Source organism: Lissotriton vulgaris, chromosome 9 (genome assembly GCF_964263255.1).
Source record: "Lissotriton vulgaris chromosome 9, aLisVul1.2, whole genome shotgun sequence".
NCBI classification, from domain to species: domain Eukaryota; kingdom Metazoa; phylum Chordata; class Amphibia; order Caudata; family Salamandridae; genus Lissotriton; species Lissotriton vulgaris.
Genome location: NC_141697.1, coordinates 210,295,952 through 210,318,461, shown reverse-complemented (window position 1 = coordinate 210,318,461; position 22,510 = coordinate 210,295,952).

Below are 22,510 nucleotides of genomic sequence, written 5' to 3'. Positions count from 1 at the left end.
AAACAATGTTCCAGCATCTGCATTATGATTTCATTATGCTCCGTGTATTGTTCTGATCTCCGTGATAGGTAAAACTGTGTTGCCATCAATCCATCCTTATGTTTTATGCTCGAGTAGAGGGCAGTGACATCTAATGCCATCATCCAGTATCCATCCTCCTATGTGACTTGTTGTATTTTCTGTAGAAAGTCTCCTGTGTCTTGTCCAATGCTTTTACATGAGATTGCAGGAAAAAGTCAATGTACACAGATGTTCTTCCTGGAATTCCCCCTCTTGCAGATATAATGGGCCTGCCAGGTGGTATGTCCTCGTTTTTTTGGAGTTTGGGGATGAAGTACAACAAGGGTGTCACTGGATTATCATTCTTGAGATATTGATATTCATTTTCTGACAGCATTTTTCTACTTCGCCATTTGGCCAATTTCTGATAATATTCTTTGTGTGTCATCTTCATTGTTGCCACATTAATGCGCTCATAGCATTGCCTATCGTTGAGTTGTAAATAGGTCTCTTTGTCATAATTTGTGCTGGTAAGCAACACAATATTTCCACCCTTGTCACCACCTCTGATAACCATGTCCTTCTCTTTGCTTAGTTTGGTTATTAGAGTCTCCTACTGTTGGTATTGTCTATTGTACACTTAAAAAAACATAGGTTTCAGACATGGTATAGTTAGGAATTAACATTTAAAAAACCTTAGAAATTCACTGAAAAGAATGGTAAGTACGGTTAGAATTACTTTTCAGGTTCAGTACTGGGCTCAAAGATGTGGCACTGAGGTCTCTCCTGATAACAGGTGAGTAAATCGTAATTCGTAGTTTGTCTGATTTTGGAGGAATATTTGTACGTTTCAAAAACTGACACTTAGAAACTTTTTCAGCAAAAAGCAGTCAATGATATCCCATGTAAGGAAATTCAAGTTACTGGTAAGTATGGTTAGAAATACTTTTCAGGATCAGTACTTGGCTCAAAGATGCAGCACTAAGGTCTCTCCTTTTAACAGGTGAGTAAAATGGAATTCGTAGTTCGGCTAATTTTAGAGGAATATTTGTAAGTTCCAAACCTCCACAATTAGAAGAAATTTGCAGTGAAACTAGTCAATGTTAGCTAATGGAAGGATATTCAAGTTACTGGTAAGTACGGTTAGTGTGCTTTGCCCGCTGTTGGTCCTTCGTTTTTGCTGGAAACTTGTGCCTGTGTTAGCCGTCTTCCCCCTCGTTCCCCTTTGCCTACTGTAACCCATGATTGTGATTGTCTTTATCTCCCCCTCGCTCCCCTTTGCCTTCTGTAACCTGTGATTGTGATTGTCTTTATCTCCCCCTCGCTCCCCTTTGCCTTCTGTAACCCGTGATTGTGATTGTCTTTATCTCCCCCTCGCTCCCCTCTGCCTTCTTTAACCTGTGATTTTTCCCCTTGCTCCCCCTTGGCCTGCTGTGCCCCCCCACCTCCCGCCTCGCCCTGTGCTTCCGGCTGCTGCTCCCTGCGGCCCCGCTCCCCTGCCGTTCCCATTCTCCACCCCACTTACGTCTCCCAGCTGCTCCTCCCTCCTCAGCCCCTCATATGGAGGCCGCACGGCGAACGCGCAGCCTTCGCCCACAGCGGGCGCTCCGATTGTGCGCCGAAGGCGTGCCAAAGGCAAGCCCGTCTGTCCCCGTCTGCACCTGGACCGTGCCCAGCGCTAGGACCCCTGGCCCACGTCAATGCCCGCCCACACGACGGACCTACGACGCCGCCACCCTCCACACACTCATCGCTGGCCGAAACCCCGGCTGCTACCGAGCCACCCCGAAACGCTCTTATGGACCCTTCACCTGCCAAGCCTGCAAATTCACCTGCCTCCGGACCTGCACCGCACCGGACAAGCTGAGCACCAACAACAACCACCTCAAGTGCATCCTGATCAACACCCGCTCCATCCACAGACACGCTGTCGAACTCTGGAACCTGCTCAACACAACGTCACCAGACGTCACCTTCCTCACAGAAACCTGGATGAATGCCTCCTCAGCGCTCGACATCGCCATAGCCATCCCGGAAGGATACAAGATCACCCGGAAGGACCGCGTCAACCAGACTGGAGGAGGCATCGCCATCGTACACAAGAACACCATCCGCATCACGAGCAACCCCGATGACACCTTCACCGTCGCCGAACACCTCCACTTCCAGATACACACCGACCCCAAGACCACCCTCAGAGGCACCCTCATCTACAGACCCCCGGGACCACGCACCCAATTCAGCGAAGACATCGTCGATTTCATCAGCCCGCACGCCCTCCCCTCCGCCGACTACATCCTCCTAGGGGACCTCAACTTCCCCCTAGAGAACAACAAGGGCCACAACACCACCACCCTGCTGGACAACCTCGCTAACCTCGGACTCAAGCAACTGGTGAACACCCCCACCCACTACGCTGGCCACACACTTGACCCTGTCTTCTCCTCCAGCAAGCACATCTCCTTCAGCCACTCCACCGGACTCCATTGGACTGACCACAGCTGCATCCACTTCAGCTTCAGAAAAACCACGACCCACCACCTCCCGCAACAGGGTCCTCGCAGGAGCAGGAACAAGATCACCGCCGAGCAGCTCATCACCTCCCTCCACCAGAACCCTCCCACCAGCACAACGGACCCCAACGAAGCAGCCAGCAACCTCACACAGTGGATCACCAACTGCGCAGATGGCCTCGCACCACTGAAGGACCCCCCCAGCAGACCCAGCAGCAAGAAAGCCCCCTGGTTCACCGCAAAACTCAAGACCTCCAAGAAAAACTGCCACAACCTCGAGAAAGCCTGGCGCCACGACCAGACCACGGACAACATGACGGGCCTCAAGCACGCCACCCGCAAACACCACCAGTTGACCTGCACCACCAAGAAGACAGCATTCAAAGAACGACTGGACAACAGCGCCCACAACAGCAAGGAACTCTTCAGCATCGTCAAAGAGCTCTCCAACCCCAGCGCCGGAAACAACAACATCACTCCCTCCCAAGACCTCTGCGACTCACTCGCCTCATTCTTCCAACGCAAGATCGCCGATATACACAACAGCTTCGGGGCACCAACCACGCACCCAAACGCTGAACCAACGCCCCCCACAACCACCCTCTGCACCTGGACCCCGATCAGCACCGAAGACAACACTCGCACGATGAACACCATCCACTCCGGATCACCAACTGACCCCTGCCCCCACCACGTCTTCAACAAGGCTGACTCCATCATCGCACCACTACTCCGGGACATCATAAACACCTCCTTCAACACCGCCACCTTCCCGGAGACCTGGAAGCACGTCGAGCTCAGCGCTTTCCTGAAGAAACCAACGGCGGACTCCACCGATCTCAAGAACTACCGCCCCATATCGCTCCTCCCTTTTCCTGCCAAAGTCAACAGACAGCTTGCCGCCTTCCTCGAGACGAACAGATCCCTCGACCCTTCGCAGTCCTTCTTCCGAGCCAACCACAGCACCAAGACCGCCCTCATCGCAGCCACAGATGACGTCAGATCCCTGCTCGACAATGGGGAAACAGTGGCCCTCATCCTCCTGGATCTCTCCGCAGCGTTCGACACTGTCTGCCACCGCACACTAGTACAGTGCCTCAGCAAAGTGGGAATCCGAGAGAAGGCACTGGAGTGGATCATCTCATTCCTCGCCGGTAGAACCCAGAGAGTCCGCCTCCACCCGTTCAGATCCAAGGCCACCGAAGTCATCTGCCTCGTACCACAAGGGTCATCACTCAGCCCAACCCTCTTCAACGTCTACATGAGCCCTCTCGTAGCCATCGCACGCAAACACAACCTCAACATCATCTCCTACGCCGACGACACCCAGCTGATCCTCTCCCTTACCAACGACCCCGCCACCATCAGAACCAGCCTACACGAAGGGATGAAAGACGTCGCCGAATGGATGAAGAACAGCCGCCTGAAACTGAACTCAGACAAGACAGAAGTCCTCATCCTGGGATCTACGCCCTCCACCTGGGGCGACTCCAGGTGGCCCCCTGCCCTGGGCACCACCCCCAAACCAACGGACCATGCACGCAACCTGGACTCCTCCCTCTTGATGACCAGACAAGTCAATGCCGTCTCAAAATCATGCTTCAACACCCTGCGCATTCTCCGTAAGATCTTCCGTTGGATCCCCACCGAAACCAGGAAGACGGTCACCCAGGCACTCGTCACCAGCCAACTGGACTACGGTAACACCCTCTACGCCGGAACCACAGCCAAACTTCAGAAAAGACTCCATCACATCCAGAACGCCTCCGCACGACTCGTCCTGGACATCCCTGACGCAGCTATATCTCCGGCCATCTGAGAGACCTGTACTGGCTCCCCGTCAGCAAGAGGATCACGTTCAGGCTCACACCCATGCACACAAGGCACTCCAAGACCTGGGCCCCAAGTACCTCAACAACCGCCTGACCTTCTACGCACCCACCCGCCAGTTACGATCGACCAGCCTCGCCCTCGCCACCGTACCACGCATCCGCAAAGCCACCGCCGGGGGAAGATCCGTCTCCTACCTGGCAGCCAAGACATGGAACTCCCTCCCGATCCACCTCCGGCTGACCCAGGATCATCTCTCCTTCAAGAAGCTCCTCAAGACCTGGCTCTTCGAGCAGTAGCGGACCCCTCCCCCCAGCGCCTTGAGACCCTTCCGGGTCAGTAGCGCGCTATACAAATGCCCATGATTGATTGATTGATTGATTGAATTACTTTTAAGGATCTGTACTGGGCTCAAAGATGCAGCACCAAGGTCTCTCCTAATAACAGGTGAGTAAATCGGAATTCGTAGTTCAGCTGATTTTAGAGGAATATTTGCAAAATGGTGAAGGAAGGGGGTGGGGCCTATGGTGACATGTCTGCAAACACGCCCTGGGTGCGTTTTAAGTTGGAGAATTAATACCTCCTCAATCTCAAGGGTCCCTAGGGGCCAACTAGCCTACCAGGTACCTCCTATGTGTGCCAGAGTGCTGCGTTACAGGGAGATGTTCAGAGGCACGCCCTTTTTTACAACACTGCAACGCAGCTCCGTATTAAAGGGGAATTCATTCCTCCACTACAAACGTGCCAGGGGCCGCCTTTGTGGAGTGATGAAAGGAGGGGCCGTGGCCTACGGCAGATGCCGGTCTTTTTTTAAATTATTTTTTTAAGAAGGGGGCTGTGTAGCCCCCATTCTTTTTCTATTTTTTTGGCCCTTGGGACCCCATCACGCAGGCTTCGCCCCCTAATTTATTATATTTTTTTTTAAATGTGGAAGGGGCAGCGTGGCCCCCCTCCCGAGGACCCCATCTGGCACCTCATTGCCCGAGGCATGGCCCTTTCCTTTTTTTTCAAATGCTGGGGAGGGTGGCCGTGTGGCCCTCTTCTCAGGCCACTTTCGGCCCAGGGGACCCCATCCACCCGGACCGGCCATTCTATTTTTTTTTTAAATAATTTTTTCACTTTTGCGGAGGGGGCCGTGGGGTCCACCTCCCAGGCCACTGTAGCCCCGGGCACTTCATTCCCCAGAGCTGGCCAACCTCCTTTGGGGACCATGGGGGGGGCCCAATCTCCCCACGGTCCCAGCCAACTCCCCGCTTCCTACGTGAGCCGGCGTTGCTTTTCCACACGGGGAGCAGCTAATCTGCGTGAAATTTTCCAAACTTTTGTCCAGCTCCGGTCCGCTCCTATCCTGAAAGTTTCACGATGAATCATCAAACGTGGGCAGAGAAAAAAAGTAGGGTCCCAAAACGCATTTTCCCGATGCAACTTCTCATAGAACATTTAGTACTGCTGAACGGAATTACACCAAATTTGGCAAAGAGGTGGTTCTTGGTTCAGACTCGTGCCTTTTGCTTATTTGCTTATTTGGTGTAAATCCGTTCAGTAGAAAAAATGACTGTTAAAGTCATTTATATATCTATGGGCGCGGTGGATCCGCGTACCTATCTGCGTACCCTGAGCGAAGCCTACTTGCACCTTGCCATGCATTTTAATTGACTGTCAATACTCCAATTCAGGAAGTGTTGGCAGCCATCTTGTTCCTCTGTAGAACCGAGGCACAAGAACCCCCTCAAAAATGCTGCACAACGTGAAAAGGGGGCATGGTAGACCCCCTAGGCCTGCTCAGGGGGTCCCACAAGGACCCACAAGGCCAAAAACATTTTTATAATTTTATTTAAATTGCAGGATGTGCATAGGAACCGCGCATCCGGCTGCTGAAAAAAAAACAAAGCGTGGGCTCCCGCGCATTAAAGGTTATTAGCCCCTAAGGGGGTCAAATCCCGGGGGCATTTAAAAAAAATAGTGTTGGGGTCCCGATCCCCCCCACACTCCCTGGGGACCGCCACCCCTCGGGGCTCAAAGTTAATATATGTGGGGGGTCACGGGCCCCCCTGCAGACCCAGGGACTGCTACCCCCTGGGGCTTGAAAACATTAACTGGGGGCTTTGAGTCCCCCCCAGCCCCGGGGACCGCCACTCCCGGGGCTCTAATTTAATATATGCGGGGGTGCTCATAGGGCTTCCCCGCAGCCTCAGGGACTGCCGCCCCCAGGGCTTGTAAACATTAACTGGGGGCTCTGAGCCTCCCCAGCCCTGGGGACCGCCACCCCCCAGGGCTCTAATTTAATGTATGCTGGGGGCTCATGGGCCCCCTGCAGCCCTGGTGTCAGGATCCTTGCTCTCTCCGCGGTGTCTGTTGCATTATTCTTGTTTTGCACCTTATCACTGAATCACTGACTATGGCAATGTATGTTCATTGTGGCATCATAGACTTTGCACCCTGTGTTGTTCTTGCAATTTGTGTTACTATGCCAATGCTTATTGCACCTTGTGTTACTGTGTTTTGCCCATGCACCTATTTGACCTCGGTATTGTGCCAATGCTTGTTGTTGCACTTCACTTGGGCGTGTTCCCGCTTTGCCAGTGCTTGTTGGCCCTTGGGCTTCAGGAGGTTCCATTGTGAATTTGCTGCCAAGGTCTTTTTTTCCCTCTGCAGCCCCTGTACTTCGATTGGGACTATAAAAGCTGCCACGCCCAAAACGCCGTGCGGATTATTCCTTCCTAGTTCCCGAGATCGGAGGTCTCCTGTCTCCAGTCCGGTCTTCGTTCCTGGATGCAGAGGACTTCGCCGATGTTCCAAACTCCGTTTCCTGTTTAATGGTAGTAATCTACCACGAATATCCGCTTGCTGAAAACGCAGGTAGGATTTATCCTTTTCTGTTCTTCATGATGAAATCAAGAGTTGCCGGCTGGTGATTCTTGCAAGACGCTTGTTAGGCAAAACGCGAGGGGCGTTTCTCTAGTAACTTTAAGGACATTTGTTTGCCGAACGATACCACATGACCCCTGCTACTAGATTTGGACTTGCCTGATTGTCTTTTGCATCTAGTTCTGTTTAAACGCATTATGAACAATATTTCTCGGCGGAAAGCCTTTGATTCAGATTCTGACTTCTTTTGGGCCTCGTATCGGCTTCATTGTAATTGAAACATAGAGTCAAGTTTTGTATTTTACTATGCTGTGAAACGAACAGTGGTTAGCTTTTGAGAACATTTCATGAGAACATTTCATGCGTGCTATGCTGTGAAACAAACAGTGGTTAGCTTTTTGAGAACATTTAATGCGTGCTGAATAACAATGATGATTGGGTAGAAACCTTTGATGAATCACCGAGTTTAAAGTGTAATTCATGTCGTTATTTTATATCTGTGCCAACTTGCTTATCTGAATATAAATATTACATGGTGGAAAGTCAATCTTTGTTTTGTTTCTATAGAAAGATGATATTTAATTCCAAGTAATGCTATTGCTGAGACTCATTATATCAGGTCCGAGCTAACCTTTATTCCTAGGTTCTGGAACATGGTTCATAGTAGTTCATAGTCAAGGAAACAGGGAAGTCTTAGCGTTCCAGTGCTTTAGTGGGTTTTTGGGTGCTGCTCCTGAGGAACTCAAGGGGACTTAAGAAACCAAGATCCTGACAGAATAATCCGCCCACGAATTTTGTTTCTCCCGAGCAAAATCCAAATGAATGCCACCATGAATGATCTGTGTGCTATGATAGGGAATTTACAGACTGAATTAACAGTTAGTAGAACTGAAACAGCAGCTTTAGCCAATAAGGTAATTCACTTGCAGTCACGTTTCGACTCAGCACCATCTTTGGGTCAACATCAAGCAAATGTATCTGGTTCATCACCTTCTGAGTCTGTTACTGTTCCTACTACTGTTCCGTTGGCCCAGCCTGAGAGGTTTGCTGTGGAACCAAACAAATTTCAGACCTTTTTAACGCAGGTTCAGTTGCATTTTATGGTAAAGCCAGCTTCATTTCCAAATGCTCAGTCACGAACTGCCTTTTTGATTTCCTTCTTGAGTGGTGACGCAGCTATGTGGGCGGTTCCTTTGGTGCAATCTGATGATCCTATATTGTACAACTGGGTGCAGTTTAAACGTGAAGTTGAAAGACCTTATTGCACCAATCGATCCTCAACCTCGAACTTGTGCGGATCTTATAGCACTTAGTCTTCGTCTGGACCATCGAGTAGCTGACCGCAAAGGAGATAGAAAGAGAACAGATGTCCGAATCTTTTCTAGAGCAAAGGATAGATCACTTCCAAATACCCAGGAAACTACTGAGGCCATGGAAATAGGAAGTTTGAGAAAACCCTTAACTTCAGAGGAAAAAGAAACTCGGCGAAAAAATGGTCTTTGCCTCTACTGTGGAAAAAAGGGGCATTTCGTTAGAGAATGTTCGCTCAAACCCAAGAACTCTTGGCCTCGAGACAAAAAGGAAACTAAGTCGGAAAACTAGAGACCTCGAATTTGGATCAGGAGACTTTTTCGAGTTGGCAATCTCCTCCTGAACAAACCATCGCTAACACCTTACAGTTAACAGTGCCTCATCTCACTTTGAATGTTTTTTTTTGTTTACCTAATCTGAAACAAATTTTGGTAGCAGTAATGATTGACTCAGGTGCCACCGGAAATTTCATTGATTCCAAGTTCATTGCAAAAACAAATATACCCATTATAGTAAAAGAAAAACCTGAAATAGTCTACGCAGTCGACGGAACCCAACTAACTTCAGGAATGATCACTCACTGTACCTCTCCCATCACTATGGTTTGTGATGTAGGTTCCAGAAAGCACCAAGAGACCATATCATTTGATGTAATCGATGCACCCCAATTTGGAGTTATCTTGGGCATCCCCTGGCTAACTATGCATAATCCCAGTATCAACTGGGCAGAACGTACAGTCGACTTCACTTCCTCTTGGTGTAAACAAGAATGTTGTGGCGTTCCTGAAAAGGACTTAAAGCACTCCCCAAGTTCCTTTCTGCATACTGCATCTGCCCTTTATATTTCCACAGCTGCCGAACAAGACATAGTCCTACCACCCATTTATGAAGTGTACACCGATGTTTTCTGTGAACAAAAGGCCGAAACTCTACCACCACACAGGGACTATGATTGTGCCATTGATCTAGTACCAGGAGCCAAGATACCCTGTAGTAGAATCTACGCCTTGACAGAACTGGAGAACACTCACCTTCGAGAATACCTAGACAAATTTTTGAAAAATGGTTTCATCCGGCCCTCCAAGTCTCCGGCAGCCTCTCCGCTCTTTTTTGTGCCTAAAAGCAATGGAGAATTGCGCCCCTGTATCGATTACAGAGCACTAAATAACATCACTATCAAGAACCGATATCCTTTACCTTTGATCCCGGTACTTCTTGATCAAGTGCGCTCAGCCACAATTTTTACTAAGCTCGACTTGCGAGGCGCCTACCACTTGGTCCGTATTAGACCAGGTGATGAGTGGAAGACAGCATTCCGAACTCGCTTTGGCTTGTTTGAGTATTGTGTGATGCCTTTTGGCTTATGCAATGCTCCGGCTGCCTTTCAATTTTTTATCAACGACGTCCTACGGGACTTTTTAGATAGGTTCGTCATAGCTTACATTGACGATCTTTTAATTTTTTCATCTTCAGCAGAGGAACACATACGACACGTTAAGATCATCTTAAACACCTTAAGATCCATGGTTTGTTCTGTAAACTGTCTAAATGTGAGTTCCATACCGCAAAGGTTGAATTCCTTGGATTTATTCTCTCTCCATCTGGGATCACTATGGCTCCAAGAAAAATCCAAGCAATCCTTGATTGGCCAACCCCAACTTCGGTGAAGGATATTCAACGCTTTTTAGGTTTTGCTAACTTCTACCGCCGTTTTATCAAGGACTTTTCAACCTTGGCCACACCTTTAACTCAGTTGTTAAGGAAGAATGTTAAATTCATTTGGACCTCTGACACTGAGTCTTCCTTCCAAACTCTTAAAAGAACCTTTACTCAAGCACCTGTTTTGCGACATCCTGATTCGGACATGCCTTTTATCGTGGAAGCCGATGCTTCTGACTTTGCGGTTGGGGCTATTCTATCACAAAAAGATCAAAAAACCAATGAACTGCATCCCATAGCCTTCTTGTCTAGAAAATTTTTGCCTGCGGAAACCAACTATACCATTGCAGAGAAAGAACTCCTGGCGGCCATTCGTTATGCCTTTAAAGAATGGCGCCACTACTTATTAGGGGCCAAACATACTGTAACTGTATACACGGACCATCGGAACCTACAATTCCTAAGATGTGCAAAGGCCTTAACTCCCAGGCAACTTCGTTGGACATTGTTCTTTGCAGAATTTGACTTTATCATAACTTTTAGACCCGGAACAAAAAATAACAAAGCAGATTCCTTGTCACGATATGATCACAAGCCAGACGATATTCTTCAAAATCCCAAACCTACAAGTATGCTCTCCGAAAAACAAATAGTAGGTGCCACAATGTCCGATGTTTTCTTCCAGCAAATAAGACAAGCAATGCCAATACCCAAATTGTTATCCTGGGTTCAAGAAGGGTCCAATAGAACAATTCATCAAAATCTGCCCTTTTTCTCCAATCTCTTATTTGTTCCAACTAAGAAATTGCAAGCACAGGTTTTACAGTGGTGTCATGTTAGTCAATTAGCTGGTCATCCTGGAATCGCAAAAACCAAAGAACTACTACAGAGAAATTTCTGGTGGCCAACTTGGAATAAGGATGTTCTCTCTTTCATACAAGCCTGCGATGTTTGTGCTCAAGCTAAAGTGGAACATGGTCGAAAAAAAGGTCTCCTGCTGCCGCTTCCCACCCCAACACAGGTCTGGGAGGACATTGCGATGGACTTCATAACGGATTTACCTGAGGAGAAGGGTATGACTACCATTCTTGTGGTAGTGGATCGTTTATCTAAGATGGCCCACTTTATTGCTTGCCCTAGACTTCCAACCTCCTCTCAACTAGTCCAATTATTGCTGGAACATGTGGTTCGTCTACACGGCCTTCCTAGGTCCATAACTTCAGACCGTGGTTCACAGTTCATCTCGCAGTTCTGGAAGGCCTGGTGTAAAGCTCTTCGCATTACTAGTAACACTTCCACTAGTTTCCACCCTGAGTCGGATGGGCAAACTGAACGAGTTAATCAGGTCCTGAAACAATATCTAAGATGTTTTCTGTTCAAAAAGCAAGGTTCCTGGTTAGCTCTGTTATGGGAAGCTGAGTTCGCATACAATAATCTGCAGAATGCTTCTACAGGTCTGTCGCCCTTTTTTGCTGTCTATGGCCGACATCCCCATTTCTCGCCTTTGCTACTGGCTCATCAAAAGACCAATATACCTTCCCTGGATTCACATTTCAGAGAAATGGAACGCATTACTAAAGCCTTACGAACTAATGTGTTAAAAGCTAAAGCCACAAACAAAAAGTTTGCAGACAGAAAGCGACAAAAGGGTCCAGATCTTCATGTAGGTGACATGGTTTGGCTTTCTACCAGGAACTTTCAGTTCAGAAAACGTTACAAGTTCCATCCAAAGTTTATTGGTCCGTATAAAATTGCTCAATGTGTGAATCCTGTGTCTTACAAACTGCTCCTTCCTAAAGGTATGAGAATTTACCCTGTGTTCCACATTTCTCTGTTAAAGAAAGCAACTGCCAAACGGAGGCCTCGTCCTCCAGCTCTTCTTGTAAAGGGTCAGGACGAGTATGAGGTGCGTTGTATAAAGGACTGTAAGCGCGTGAGGGGGAAGCTATGGTATCTGCTTTCCTGGAAAGGCTATGGCCCTGAGGAAGATTCTTGGGTGTCTGAGGTAGACGTTCATGCTCCCCGTTTGGTGCGATCTTTTCATGCCAGACACCCGGTCTCTCGGTTTTAGGGCACTGGGGGGGTGTCTCCATTTTTGTTGGGGGGCACTGTCAGGATCCTTGCTCTCTCGGCGGTGTCTGTTGCATTATTCTTGTTTTGCACCTTATCACTGAATCACTGACTATGGCAATGTATGTTCATTGTGGCATCATAGACTTTGCACCCTGTGTTGTTCTTGCAATTTGTGTTACTATGTTTTGACTTTGCCAATGCTTATTGCACCTTGTGTTACTGTGCTTTGCCCATGCACCTATTTGACCTCGGTATTGTGCCAATGCTTGTTGTTGCACTTCACTTGGGCGTGTTCCCGCTTTGCCAGTGCTTGTTGGCCCTTGGGCTTCAGGAGGTTCCATTGTGAATTTGCTGCCGAGGTCTTTTTTCCCTCTGCAGCCCCTGTACTTCGATTGGGACTATAAAAGCTGCCATGCCCAAAACGCCGTGCGGATTATTCCTTCCTAGTTCCCGAGATCGGAGGTCTCCTGTCTCCAGTCCGGTCTTCGTTCCTGGATGCAGAGGACTTCGCCGATGTTCCAAACTCCGTTTCCTGTTTAATGGTAGTAATCTACCACGAATATCCGCTTGCTGAAAACGCAGGTAGGATTTATCCTTTTCTGTTCTTCATGATGAAATCAAGAGTTGCCGGCTGGTGATTCTTGCAAGACGCTCGTTAGGCAAAACGCGAGGGGCGTTTCTCTAGTAACTTTAAGGACATTTGTTTGCCGAACGATACCACAGGACCCCTGCTACTAGATTTGGACTTGCCTGATTGTCTTTTGCATCTAGTTCTGTTTAAACGCATTATGAACAATATTTCTCGGCGGAAAGCCTTTGATTCAGATTCTGACTTCTTTTGGGCCTCGTATCGGCTTCATTGTAATTGAAACATAGAGTCAAGTTTTGTATTTTACTATGCTGTGAAACGAACAGTGGTTAGCTTTTGAGAACATTTCATGAGAACATTTCATGCGTGCTATGCTGTGAAACAAACAGTGGTTAGCTTTTTGAGAACATTTAATGCGTGCTGAATAACAATGATGATTGGGTAGAAACCTTTGATGAATCACCGAGTTTAAAGTGTAATTCATGTCGTTATTTTATATCTGTGCCAACTTGCTTATCTGAATATAAATATTACATGGTGGAAAGTCAATCTTTGTTTTGTTTCTATAGAAAGATGATATTTAATTCCAAGTAATGCTATTACTGAGACTCATTATATCAGGTCCGAGCTAACCTTTATTCCTAGGTTCTGGAACATGGTTCATAGTAGTTCATAGTCAAGGAAACAGGGAAGTCTTAGCGTTCCAGTGCTTTAGTGGGTTTTTGGGTGCTGCTCCTGAGGAACTCAAGGGGACTTAAGAAACCAAGATCCTGACACCTGGGGACTACCACCCCCTGCGGCTTGCTTAAAATAGGTGGAAGGGGGCTCTCAGGCGCCCCCAGCCCTGGGGACCACCACCCCCCGGTGCTTCAAAACTTTATGTGAGGGGGCTCTGAGGCCCCCCAGCCCCGGGGACCGCCACCCCCTGGGGCTTCTTCAAAGTGTAGGAGGATGCCCAAAATGGCCTTGGGGACTGCCACTCCCCAGGGCCAGATCCTGCAGTGACCCCCCCCCGGCACATTGCAAACTAGCCCACCAGAAACCTAAAGTATGCGTCAGGGGGCTGCTTTTCAGAGAGGTGTTTAGAGGCTACACCCCTTTTTACACCTCTCTGCAATGCAGTTCTGTGGCGCTTATTGGACTAGTTGGCCACCAGGGGACCTCAGGATTCAAGGGGTCTTAATACCCAAACTTAAAACGCGCCACGGGGGCCTGAGGTGATATGTATGCAAACACGCCCTGTGGCGCGTTTTAAGTTGGGGAATTAATTTCTCTTCAATCCAGAGGTCCCCTGGGGGCAAAGTAGCCCACCATGTACCTCCAGTAAGCATCACGGAGCTGCATTGCAGAGTGTTGAAAAAAGGGGCGTGGCCTCTGAACATCTCTCTGCAACGCAGCCCCCTGGCGCATACTGGAGGTACCTGGTGGGCTATTTGGCCCCTAGTGGACCTCAGAATTTGAGGGGGCTTAATCCCCCAACTTAAAACACGCCACAGGGTGCATTTGCACAGTGGTGATGGTAGGGGGCGGGCCTAAGGTGATAAGTTTGCAAACACGCCCTGTGGCGTGTTTTAAGTTGAGAAATTAATTCCTCTTCAATCCAGAGGTCCCCTAGGGGTCAAATAGCCCACCAGGTACATCCAGTAAGTGCCACTGAGCTTTGTTGCAGAGTGTTGTAAAAAGGGGCGTGGCCTCTGAATACCTCTCTGCAACTCAGCTAACTGGCGCATTCTGGAGGTACCTGGTGGCTAGTTGGCCCCCAGGGGACCACAATATTGAATAGGAATCAATTCTCGAACTTAAAACGCGCCACAGGGCGTGTTTGCACACATGTCATTTTTTGAAAAGTACAAATATTCTTCTAAAATCAGCCGAACAATGATTTTCAATTTACTCACCTGTTAGCAGAAGAGAACTAAGTGCTGCATCTTTTAGCCCAGCACTGACCCTGAAAATAAATTCTAACCATACTTACCAGTAACTTGGATTTCCTTCTATAGCAATCCATTGTCTGGTTTTCTGCAGAAAAGTTTCCAAGTGTCCATTTTTGAAACGTACAAACATTCCTCTAAAATCAGCCGAACTATGAATTCAGATTTATTCGCCTGTTATCAGGAGAGACATCAGTGCTGCATCTTTGAGCCCAGTACTGACCCTGAAAAGTAACCGGTTATTTGTATTTCCTTCCATAGGAATCCATTGTGTGGTTTTCACCAGAAAGGTTTCTGTGTATATTTTCACAAACTAAAAATTTTCCTTAAAAATTGCCTGCATGACTTAAACACATTCTTTTGACTGTTTACAGGAGATGCACCCGTGCTGGATCAAGGATCCACCACTGAGTAAGAAAAAGTAATGTTAACACTACTTACCTGATAAGGGAATTTCCTCCCATAGGATAACATTGGAGATTCTATGTGAAAAAGTTTTTGTTTCAACTTTTAAAATACAAATATGTTCCTTAAAAATCATTACTGTTACCAAAACGTTTTTACTCAACTGTTTACAGGAGATGTCCCAGGACTGAATCTAGGATCCAGAAAGTAATCCAAAAAGGAAATAATTGCATTTTACTAAAAATTCACATTGAGCTCAATGTGGCATTGTGTCTGAAATAGTGTTGCACATTAAAACAACTGTAACTACTGTACTAAAATGTCTATTGTCTATTGCCTATTTGCAAAGTATTTAAACTAAAGTAACTCATTCTCAGAAAGTATATTTTGTAATGTAATGTATAATCTAATTATAATGTAATTTAAAAAATAAAATATCTAAAAATAAATTGTTTAAAAAAATGTAGTAAATCAGTATATAAAAAAAAAAATAACATACTGAAAAAACCTTTGGAATTCACAGAAAGAAAACATATGTTTCAGACATGATATAGTTAGGAACTAGCATTTAAAAAACCTTTGAAATTCACTGAAAAAAACCATAGGTTTCAGACACGTTATAGTTAGAATGGCAGAGGTTAACAGAGAAGGAAGGGCCAGACTCCCAAGAGTTCTTAAAAAGGACACAAGATCTCACCATCTCACCGGGACGGGATGGTCCTTTTCTCTTTCTATGCAATTAGAGTCCACGCTCTCTTTTCCAGCATCTTCTGGTTGTTGCCCCCTTTCCTTCTCCTCCAGTCCCTTCTTCTTTTACTGATTCTCCTCCTCTCTCCATGATTGGTCGATAGCGGCTCTAGGCCTGCCTTACTTTTCCGCCAGAGGTTCTTCATTGTAAGGGTTAACCTCTTCGTCCTCTTTTTTACAGGGAATGAGCAGTCAGAGAGGTTAACCGGGCTGAGCGGAAAGAGGTAAGTGAGGGTGGATTACGGGTGTTGGATTGAGGTTCCTTAAGGGTACTACGTTGTTTACAGGGTGCATGGAATGCTCTTTCTCACATTCTGCATTCTATGTGAAATCTAATTTATGTGTAATGTTTTATTTTAGCCACGCAGAACATTGGTGATGATGGCTACAGTGCTGCTGCAGCGGCAGATGGGTCAGTTGGAGGGAAAGAGCAGGAGCAGGAACCGGCACTGGCAAGTCACATCATTTCTTGCAAATACTGTGCTCAATAGCTATTGCCATGTGTCGCTAGTCGTCATCAAAAATGACCGTGAAGTGAAACCCCCTCTCCCCTAGCTTTAGCAGTCACAGCAGTGGTTACATTAGTATGGCCTCTTGTATCTGCAATGCAGCAAAATCTCACATAATGAGCTTTAATGGCTGAGGGAGACATGAAAGAATGGAAGGTAACTTAAAAGAAAGGAAATGGTACATTAATGAAAGGGTGGGTGGGTGAAAGGGTAGGCAGGTGGGTAAAGGGATGGATAGGCAAATGGTTTGTTTTGAAGAAAAGATTGCTATTGAATTGGTGGAAAATGTATTGGAAATGCTTCTGAAAGACTGGATAGGAGAAAGCTAATCTTAATCATGGTGGCTATGGGCAATATAGAATGAAAGGATGAATGAATATTTGGATTGTTTGGATGAATGAGCAAGGCAGCTCTTCTTGTCATGTGGAGCATGCTGCTCACCTACTTTGCTTACTTAGTTTATGTAGAGTTATAAATGTCATTTAGCTTCTAGTTGTTGATGAGGTAGTCCTGCTGCACCCACCCTGAGTTCTTCCATTATACTCCTTCTGACTCTGAGTACCACTGTCTCAGACCAGTCACTCTCATCATGAATCACGATGACCCAAGTAAGATAGACGTGGAGTACACTGCTGTTTAAGAACAAGTAGAGAAACAATATTGCAGTACAGCTTTTTTTTAACTAAAGTTACTGTTCTGGTTTCTGAAGAACCAGAAAAAAGGAGGGCACCCTGAATTTACATTGGTTAAGTGAGAAAAGGCTGATCACTTACATAGAAAACAAATCAGTGCCAATCACTCATGCCCCATACAATGAAAATCAATAATCATCTTAAGAAATGTCCCATATTACAGTTAAACACCCCCTTCCTCACTGTCTGCCAACACATGAATCATCAATCAACTTAAATCATCATTCACACAAGCAGTCACTCGCCGTTGCAATTGTTGAAGTTACCTCATCCAATCTAAGCATGGGTAGTTCAGGTAGGTAATCAATCATCTTTGAAGCAGGCAACACATTTGAATTTGATATTGGCAGGCAGCCAGTCCTGTAGATAATAAATGATGTTATGGTGCAGCCCTTCTAGTGCTAAGTGATGTAAAAGGAATATGCATTAGGCAATAGGCATGCAAGGGGGGCAGGCATGGTCTCCAATGGCATGAAGGAATTGTGGAGCCTTCTTCAAGGAACACTGGTCCAACTGCAATACGGCAAAATATATGTGACTAATAAAATAGGTGGGGGCAGCATAAATCTGACACAAAAATACTAATGTTCCTCTAGCTCATTTTTTTAGTTTTTTTGCAAAGAAAAAACTAAGTTTAATGAGAAAATAATTAAAAGTTCTATGGGAGCACTGGCATACTTAGTCTGGGAAGTAGAGTTCGTCCTCAAACTCAGGTAGTTCACCTAGAAGTTAGTCAGCTAAGACATTTGATTACATTTCCGACCAATCGTCATCCTCCTCCTCCTGTGCTGCTGTTACAGGAACAGTATAATTGTGTGGCATAAAATTTTTCATTTTGATCATAGTTAATCTCTCCATATTTTGAGGGGAGAGACTGATTCTTCTCACTGTGATGACGACACCAGCTGCATTGAATGAAAACACGTTCAGCATACACACTGGCTACATGACAAGCCAGACACTTTATTGCCAGCCTGCTGAGTCTATCAATTGGCATATCTTTCAATAGCAATACATCCATGGATTTTGATCCACATAGACCTCTTTTGGATCATCCAGATACTCCTGGAACATCCTGTGGATGGTCATTGGTGCTGCCGCTTACTGAACCTGGTTTGCCATCGCTTCTACACTGGACTTGAGCCCTGCCTTTTGAAAGCAATGCCATGCAGAGGTTGGGTCTGGTCTTTCTGTTGCTGTTGTTGCTGGTGTTCTGGTTGATGGTGTTGTTGGCTACTGTGAGACAAGAATTCCCTCTCTGTAAGTTGAAAGCAGCACGCCAGAACTTTGGGGTGGGACTCAAAGTTCTAGCCATTCTTCTTCCTAGTCTCTGGCTTGCACTCTACTACAACCCAACTCATCCACTTCAGAAAAAGGAATGAAAATGGGCAGTTTTTTCGTACCGTGGATCAAGTAGTGTGGCACATACGTACTCTTTGGCCTTAAATGATGTCATGTTGCAGCCTTATATTAGAAGCCAGGCAAAGGACTAGGGTCTTAACTAAGGCATGCACTTTTGTGTTTTCAAAACCTTTTATTCACACCTGCAGGGGCGAACCTCGTCATTCTCCTCTTCATCCCCTTCCATAAGTCTAAGTATTTTCCGCTACCTCACCTGATATCTCTTGATCTCCATAGTGGTCCACTATATATCCCTAACATTATCAGAAGTGGTGCTTGGAGAAGATTGTGCAGTAGTACCCTTCCTTTTCCTTGCTGGAGATCTGGGAGCCAAAGACTCTAAAAGAGGAGGTTCAACTTGTAGCTCAGAAGGAATCTCAAACTCCTGCTCTGCTCCATCAGCCAAATGTCCTATTGCTGGCTGTGGCTGAAAACCACTTTTTTGTATTTCCTGAAACAAGTGAGTACTACTTTGCGAAAGGGACAAATCGAATTCAACATCCCTATTTGTTGATGTCAAAATATTTTCCTGGCTGCCTCACTGACAAACATCATCCTGGGCTTTGGTTGGGGGTGGTGCTGTTGATGCAGGATGGCTGCTCTCAGCTTGCTCACTGGAGGCCAGTGTGGCGGGACAACTTTTCTGCAAAAGGTTGCAGACGGCATGCCAGTGGTGAAAATCTGCTTCTTCTGTTCCTGACTAGCCACTTTCTTGGCAGCATCTTCTTTTGGGTCCATCTTGAAGCTGTCAGCTGTCAGCGGCACTTAGCTGCACAGCAAGCTGAAAAGATGACCATGTTGAGTAGTCAGTCAGACATCAAGTCTGTCTGGCAGTACTGTGGGTGAAGTCTATTCTCTTGTGCACCTGAAAGCAAATAAGCAAGAAAAACATCAGTGAAATGTGGCATTGTTGCAGTCAAGTAGTAGTACACACAAGCAATATCACTGTGGTGACTTAGCAATAATTCAGTCTAACGATCCATTTGTAAGGGGGCATGGCCAGCCAGCCGACCAGCGCTGAAACACCGCCAGGAGATTCCAGTACAATCGTCCTGTCCCCAGAAAACGACAAGTTAACCCACCTGTAATTAGGTCGCTGATGCAGAGAAATGAGATTGTGAGCTGGCAGAGCTGATCACCGTCGCCAGAAACACCAGAACTGTCCCGTTTCAGTGCCATTCAAGATACTGGGGCGGAGCCTGCCACCACGACGTAAATGGGCCCGGAGTGGATTCGCTCCATTGTGAGAGTGGCGTATCCAGCCGGATGGTGCCGGGAGCCCTGGAGTGTGAGGTGAGCATGAAAAGGTCATGGGTCCTCCCTCCCCTCTCCCTTTTCCATCCTTGAGCGCAACTCTCGTTAACTCTGCAGGAGAGCAAGGGCTACCTGTTTCACTCCAGGAGGCCCCGTAATGATAGGGACTATGGAAGAGTCTGGGAGGCAATCAACCAACTGATCGAAAGGCCCAAGGGAGGGGGTTGGTGGCCCTTGTTCCTGGGCACCCACCATCGGGTTGCAACACCTGGGAGACAGCATAGAGCATCAGCGACGACAAACACAGCATTTAATGGCGCGGATTGGGCTCTATATTGAATGTTCAATGTAAGCAGCAGTGGTGCAGCGGGCAGTGGCCTCCAGCTCCAGCAATCCTCCGTGTGCGGCACCGTAGTGCCCTCTATTCCTGCCTGAAAAGAAATCCACTGTTTGAGGCTCCCAGGAGGGGTCTTGGCATCACTCCACCCACCTGGACGGGTCAGCAGCTGGGGTTCTCCCAGCCTAAGCCAATTATTGATTAAGCGTGGGCGCAGAATCCGTCCCATTAGCGGAATTCGCTGATTTTTGGCAAATTTGCGGTCCACAAATCGCGCGAATTTGCCCCAAAATACTCAAATTCGCAAGCTGGCAATTTTTTTTGCTTGGTCGCGCTTGAAAAATACAATATCGCTATTGCGGCGTTGACTTACCGTGATTCTGTGTTCGCCGAGTTGTTTTTCTCCTGGTTTGTGTGTGCTGCGCCATTTTGGATCTTGCTGCATGATCGCGCAAGAGTTTTTCAACCGCGATTACGTCAACGCGGCCCGCCATCTTGCACAGCGAGAGTTTGATACCACGAGTACATCATAAGGGCCCGCTATCACGCATCGCCATAGATGCGGCACGCAGTTGACTTTCGGCGGGAGATTTGAACAGCCCGGGTTCGTGAACTTGCAAAAATTGCAATTCTGCACAAGAAATCCACCGCAGGCAGCTTAAACCTTCTGAAATTCATGATTTTGATCAGAATAACTCCTCAGATTGACATTTGGCTGCACTTTTTTGTGCAAGGAGTCCATTTTTGGGGGGGTGGGAGGAAGGAAGCGCCCCCGAGTCTCCAACTTCCTGTTCCTGTCGACAAGGCTCCTCCCAGTGCTTTGTTCACGTCCTGGTCACTTTTGATTTGGATCTGGAGCTGGAAGGATTACTTTTTGTGGCTGCTACTGAATGTTTGTATTTGAGGACTTTTTGGACTTTGGAGTTTGGATCACTATATTGGGGGTGGCCACAGTATCCAGTAGGCCCAGGGTTAGTCATGAGTGCATGATACAACTCTTTCTGTGAGTTTTTTTTAAACTTAAATCTCATTTATGTCATAGAATTTTAGCTCACTGTTATATGTGGATTTTTATTTTTATTTTGGGGTGCCTATAAAGCCTCATCAGCCAGTAGGCCCAGTGGTATTGACTGGTGCATGGACCAAGTCTTTCTGTGGGGTGTCTTGAATTTAAACATCATTGAGGGCATGGATGGCATTGGATTGTGGTGATTTTTGCGTGTTTATCGACTTTTTGGGGTGTTTTGGGGCCTGGCCATATGGGTGGGGGCCATTTTGAGGGCTGGTCCAGTCAGGGCCTGGCCATGTGGCTGGGGGACAAGGGGCCATTTTGAAGCCAGGCAATGTGCTTTGAGCCATAGGCCTGCACCCAGCCTGCCCTGCTTTCCCCCATTATGCCCAGGGGTAGTGAGTGGTGCATGGTCCAAGGCTTTGTGTGGGGCCTCTTGAATTTAAACATCATTGAGGTCATGGATGGCATTGGGTTGTGGTGATTTTTGTGTGTTTTTGACTTTTTGGGGTGTTGTTGGGGCCTGGCCATGTGGTTGGGGGCCATTTTGAGGCCTGGTCCAGGCAGGGCCTGGCCATGTGGCTGGTGGACAAGGGGCAATTTTGAAGCCAGGCAGTGTGCTTTGAACCATAGGCCTGCACCCAGCCTGCCCTGCTTTCACCCATTATGCCCAGGGGTAGTGAGTGGTGCATGGACCAAGCCTTTGTGAGGGGCCACTTGAATTTAATCATCATTGAGGGCATGGATGGCATTGGATTGTGGTGATTTTTGGTTGTTTTTCGACTTTTTGGGGTGTTTAACTGATGTTCCTCTGGCTTCCTTTGCTTTTAGGTGCACAAGAGAACCACCAGTGCCAGGAAGAAGTCCTGCAGCGGTGTGTGTGATGTCACGTCTGGCCACAGACAACTCTGCAACTCGTGCAACTGCGGCCTGCTGTTCTTACATCTGAAGAAGATGGGCCCAAAGAAAGGTGGCCGTAGGTCCTCTACAAAGAAAGTTGCCAGTGCCACTGCCAGTAAGAGGGAGAAGAAGAAAGAAGTGGTGCCACTTACCAAGGAGACTGGTGTGCGCACAGACACTTTTTTCGGGAAATGCCTGCAGCAGCGGGGTCCGCCGGGGACCAAGCTGGGAGCAGCACCTCTGCTTCATTGGGCTCAGTGCCACCACACCAAGTTAGGTCCAAGGCCATGAGTGCTGCAGAGGCAGCCACTTTAATTGTTCAATCACCATCCACCAGTGATGTTGGCTCATCTCAATAAAGAAGCATACAATCAACGCAGGGTGTAACTCAGCTGATGAGTCTTCAACAACCACAGCCGCAACAACAAACACAGGTGCAACTAGTACAAGCGCAAGTACATGGGAAAGGAGAGGCGCAAGTA